This window comes from Budorcas taxicolor, chromosome 2 (genome assembly GCF_023091745.1).
Source record: "Budorcas taxicolor isolate Tak-1 chromosome 2, Takin1.1, whole genome shotgun sequence".
Classification (NCBI taxonomy): domain Eukaryota; kingdom Metazoa; phylum Chordata; class Mammalia; order Artiodactyla; family Bovidae; genus Budorcas; species Budorcas taxicolor.
In genome coordinates this window covers 109,898,844-109,904,843 of record NC_068911.1, presented here as the reverse complement: position 1 = coordinate 109,904,843, position 6,000 = coordinate 109,898,844, and positions in this window count along the sequence as shown.

The window sequence follows — 6,000 nt, the reverse complement described above, 5'->3', positions numbered from 1 at the left end:
GCCCTTTTTCTTAAAAAATGACGATCCAGGATGAGCTGTCTCTTCTGCTGCTGGATACGATGGTGTCTGGATAAGAGGCCGGAAACAGCAACTATTCACTGTCAACCACAGGAAGAGAGCCCAAACACAGAATTTCCTGCTGAGAATGGCACAACATAAAGATGGGGAAAATGGGGTTCTGGACAATGCCAGTGGACTATCAGGTTAATCACTCCTGGAGCTACTTCCCTATAGATTGCTTCCACACAAGGTGATATTCTTATTTAATCTATTTGAATTTGATTTTTCTGTTACTTGTATCCCAATGGAGCCTGCTTTGGTCAAGTCTTTCCTAGTGACACCCAAATCATGGAGTGACTGTGAGGATTAAGTGTCAAGTATCCAAAACACTGGAGAAGATTCTTTGAGTCCTTTGGATTGCAGGGAGATCAAATCAGTCAATCCTAAAGGAAATCAGCCCTGAATACTCATTGGAAGGGCTGATGCTGAAGCTGAAGCCCCAGCCACTGGAAGACCCTGATGTTGGGAAAGACTGAGGGCAGGAGAAGGGGATGACAGAGGGTGAAATGTTTCAATCGCATCATCATCATCATCAGACATGAGTTTGAGCAAACGCCAGGAGATAGTGAAGGACAGGGAGGCCTATCGTGCTGCAGTCCGTGGGGTCACAAAGAGCTGGACGTGACTGAGCAACTGAACAATCCAAGACACTGCCTACCACTTTGGTTGAGTTGGTGTTCAACAGATAGCAGTTTTTGTCTTTAAATTTTTTTTTTGCAATTTTCTATTTTTGGCTGTGCTGGGTCTTCATTGCTGAGGCAGCTTTTCTCTAGTTGTGGGAAGCAGGGGTTATTCCTCATTGCACTGTGCAGGCTTCTCATTGCAGTGGCTTCTCTTGTTGCTGAGCATGGGCTCTAGGGCACTTGGGCTTCAGTAATCGCAGTTCCTGGGCTCTAGAGCACAGGCTTGATAGTCGTAGCACATGGGCTTTGGTGCTCCACAGCACGTGGGATCTTTCCAGACCAGGGATCAAACCCATGTTTTCTGCATTGGCAGACAGATTCCTTACCGTTGAGCCACCAGGGAAGCCCCATCTTGTTTTTGTTTTTTTTTTTTTAATTTGGCCATGTCTCACAGCCTGTGGGATCTTAGTTCCCCAACTAGGGATTGAACCTATCCCCTGGGCAGTGAAAGCACAAAGTCCTAATCATTGAACTGCCAAGGAATTCTCAGTAGTTATATTTTCAACTACTTGTCAGCCTCATTTTTCAGGTAGCAAAAAATCCTTTAAACATTATCTTTTACACTTTCCAACTATTTTTTAATACTTATTGAACAGAATTGAATCTTAGTGTGGAAAAATTATCAAAACCAAAGAAGCTTAGGATCATGACTGGGGATCTTCATTGTTTTTCACATACACAGTGCATTACACCAATGAGTGCAACAGCAAACACTGGGACAGAATCCCTCCTGGTTCCTTCACCTGCCTTCAGTGGGAAAACATAAAACTGTTCCAGGTGTACATCACTGAAGTGATCAGGCTTCATCAAACAACCTAGTAAGTCCAGACGAAGGTGGGGACAGGAACACTAGCTCAAAAGTCTAATATAGTAACACTCAGTAGGGACGAAACACTAGAACAGACAGCTTTCAGAACCACGTGTCAGGTAAGCATGAATTTTAGGGCACAACCATGAGGAAAGAGCAAGGGGTCAGAATGCGGGCTTTTACCCAATCCTTTCTGGTTACTCAAAGGTTTATTACTTCCTACTTCTGCTGGTTTTATGAATCCTTGAATAGCCGAGTTTCAAGGGAAAGTGTTACTTTAGGTATAGGTAGATCAAGGACATAGATCCCCCAGCAGCCACTAAGAGCCAGGGACTTCAGCTTCTCCACCAGCCGCTACAGAAAGGGCAAGGCCTGCCTGGAAGGCAAGTCAGTGAATTCAGACTGTTGTTGCGCTGCTGCTGCGTTGAGATCTATTAATGCCATCAGTGGTTTTCCTGAGCTGTTTTTAATTAAAGGTTTATTTCAACCAAAGTGATGAATGAACAAAAGTAAATACAGAGGTTTGAAAAACAAATCAGGTTGGAGTGAGAAATTGTGCATTTACTTCTGCACATTTTCAGCTACAAGTGACATTCTGTATTTCCTTAGAGAGCAATCTGACAGCTTATCACCTCTTCAAGTTCCTGTGCATCGATTTTATCTCTAGTGATACTACTAACGGGGCTTATTTGCACTTACCGCACATTATGACAAATACATCTATCCACTGACATTTAGACAGGCTTCAACTGTGCAGCGCCTCACTATCTGGGTAACTTGTACTTTATACAGAGATAGAAATGTGAGGAAGAGAATGCCACAATACCTTAGGTTTCAAACTTGGGGGAAAGTCTCAAGAAAATAGCTAAGATGTGAAACTTCTTTGATTCCATGTGTAAAGTGTTTATCTTTTAAATGTTTTACTTCTTATTTTTAATTTCTACCTTACACTGGAGTGCAGTCGGTTAACAATGTTGTGTTAGTTTTAGGTGTACCACAAAGTGATTTAGCTATGCATATACATGCATCTATTCTTTTTCTAACTTGTTTCACATTGAACTTGCTTTAGAATGCTGAGCAGAGTTCCATGTGCTATTCAGTAGGTCCTTGCTGACTACCTGTGTTAAATACAGTAGTGTATATATGTCAGTCTCAAACTCCCAATTCATTCCTCCCCTGCCACCATTCCCCTTTGGTAACCATTAGTTTCTTTTCTAAGTCTGTGAGTCTGTTTCTGTTTTTTAAGTTCAACTGTATCATTTTTTACAAGCTTCTGCATAAAAGCCATATCATACGATATTTGTCTTGCAAAGTATTTACTGAACACCTACTATATGCACAACGCTGGTCAAGACACTGAAAAAAACTTACATGGAATTTTAAGCACAAGCTCCACTCTCCATGAAGAGGTATTACTTTGTGGAAGAGAAGTTATCTATCTATATATAAAACCGCTAGAAGTGAAAACACGGGATACAGGTATATATTACTGTATATAGTATGTAAATGCATTACATATACATATATTTAATGCTAAACTGAGAACTGTCAAAGTGGAAAAATCACTTCAGTTTACTTAGTCTCGTATCTGTAATACTGAACTGTTTAAAAGGTGAGAACATCTAATAAATTATTAATTCAACTGCCTTCTTGAAGCAATCCTGAATCCTCAGTTAAAATCAGATTCTGTCCTTTTGTGTTTTATACTTAGAATAGATTTCTGTCCTAGCCCCAAAACCGTTAAGACTTCCAGAAGCAAACCAATAAACTGACAAAGTCACCAGTCTGACAATACCCATTACTGTAAAAATACCCGCACATGGAGGAAATGTGGAAATTACAAATTCTAGGGAAAGGGTGAAATTTCATTAAATCAACCCTGTGATAGGCTCGGAGCAAGGCAGGGCTCCATAAAGGCCTGAACATAAGGTCTGGACTACCAACTGGACCTAGGGTTCTGTATCCTTGGGAACTAGAGTTGACAAGTGCCATGACATGTTCCTAAACCCTTATTTGAAGCTCTGCCCCTCATCTGGAAGCCATGGCAACTTGTATTAAAGTAAATGACCCAAAAGTGGAATATTTCATCTTACTGACAAATTTTAAGTAACAAAATTTCTGATGGTCTGTAAGACTTATAAAACAAAGTTTCTCAATGAGCAAAAAAGCAGTAGACATTTTAAGGAGATTGTTATATTACAGCTGCAGCATATCCAAGAGAGAAACACTGTTTCTGTTAACTCTGCAGCTGGCTTTATCTGTGTCTCATGAAGGGCTATGCAGTGTCCTGCCTCTGCTTAGTAACGTTAGTTCAGGGCTGTCTCCAAGTAAAGCTACACATACAAAGTGCCCCGTGTCCCCACTGTCTAGCACAGTGCCTATGTGATGAATGCTCACACGTATTTTTTGGATTGAATTTGGTTACCAAAGAATAGCAAATTTTCAAGTTCAGCAAAAATTGCACATCATGCCCAACCAAAGCTAAGATGAGGCTGAGTCAAGCAGTAGGTTACAAAGCTACAACAAAAGACCTCCCCACTTTCAAAAGTGAAGGCAGGCCAGTCTTCCTCAGGTGGAAGGAACAGTGATTTAACAGGATTTCAACAGGAATCCACTCGGCAAAGTTGCACCTACAAAAAGAACTCTCAAAGGAAATGGGCAGCTAGGAATCAGGTTAGCCTTCTGTGTAAATCCTGCTCACACAAATAAGGTGATACTTTCAACCTGCAACTTTTAGATTTTGCTCTTTTTATGAATGCGGGACAGTAATCAGCCTTTTCTTCCTGTCTTATCCTACCTTAGACACACATTAATTGCTTGAAAAGGCATAGCCTATTAAGTTTTTATTGCTCAAATGATGTATATATCATCATCTCAGCTCCAATGTGTCATCATTAGATAATCACACCCATTATAGAGAATATAATGAGACCACATGGAGTGGAAACCTGTTCTTACCCCAATGCGATAGGGACAGAGTAAAGGGACAAAGTAGGTGAATAAATGGTTAAACCCACTAGGGGATTGTTAACTAAAAAAATACAGGACTTCCCTGGTGGTACAGTGGTAAGAATTCTGCCACTGCAGGGGACATGGGTTTGACCCCCAGTCCAGGAAGAGTCTACATGCTTCAGAAAAACTAAGCCTGCACTCTGCAACTACTGGGTCCATGTGCTGCAACCCTGAAGCCCTCACAGATAAAGCCTGGCTCCAGAAGAGAAGCCACCTCAATGAGAAGCTTGCGTACCGCAACAGAGTAGCCCTCACTGGCCATTACTAGAGAAAGCCCACATGCAGCAATGAAGACCCAATAGTCTGCTATATATATATATAGGACTATATATATTATACAGGGGAAACTCCTATACATTACCGATTACTCAACAAAGTAGGTTTGCTTAACCACAAAACCAAGCAGGCTTGCTTAGCAGCAAAACCATGAAGCACAAAACATGCCCCAGACAATAACACAATGGTGGCATGAGCCCCGCATCCTGCCCAGTGGGCTTATAAGTTAATGATGCCTAGGAAATGCTCTCTGCACACATAAAAAACAATAATTTGTGGTCTTAGCTTGACCATGTATGGACAAGAAAACTTCCTGGCTAAACCTGCAGGAGGAACTGACGATGGAACCATGACATCTACACCAAAAAATGTTTTTCTCCCCCTCCCCACTTTTCCTTTGGTTGTAAAACTGTAGCCCAGTAAGTTCTCGGAGCACAGCATCCTCTCACCCACCCACTTGCAAGCCTCAGAAGTGCCCTATTCTAATAAATCATTTCTTACCTATCACTTTGCCTCTTGCTGAATTCTTTCTGTGCTGATATAAAGGACTATGGTGCTGGAGCTCCTCAGAGCCCCTGAAACCACCACCAAACTGTTTCAAAAGTCACTCTTAAGGGTTTTTGTGTCTGAAGAACACTTTCCACTCACTGCATCATGAAATGTTAACACACTGGTAGGGCATGTCTATAAATTGATCTGGTGGGTGTAAACCAGCAGACAGTACAAAAAGCTGTAGTTCACAAGACATGCTGTCTGCATACATAAAAAGACATGGCACTAGAATTTCTGAGTTTAATAATTCTAGGGTAAATGTACTACAATGTGGTGAACACAAGACTTCTTTACTGATGTTCTGGGCTTTCCTGGTGGTTCAGATGGTAAAGAATCTACCTGCAATGTGGGAGACCTGGACTCAACCCCTGGATGGGGAAGACCCCCTGGAGGAGGGCATGGCAACCCCCTCCAGCATTCTTGCCTGGAGAATTCCCATGGACAAAGTTGTCTGGTGGGCTACAGTCCATGCGGTTGCTGAGCTGGACATGACTGAGCAACTAAGCACAGTACTGATGTTCTACCATGCCCTGTTGACCAGCCACATCTAGGGCAACTGGCCCCGATCTCAAAACAGACAAATGTTCAGAGGCAGAAGTGATGACAGAC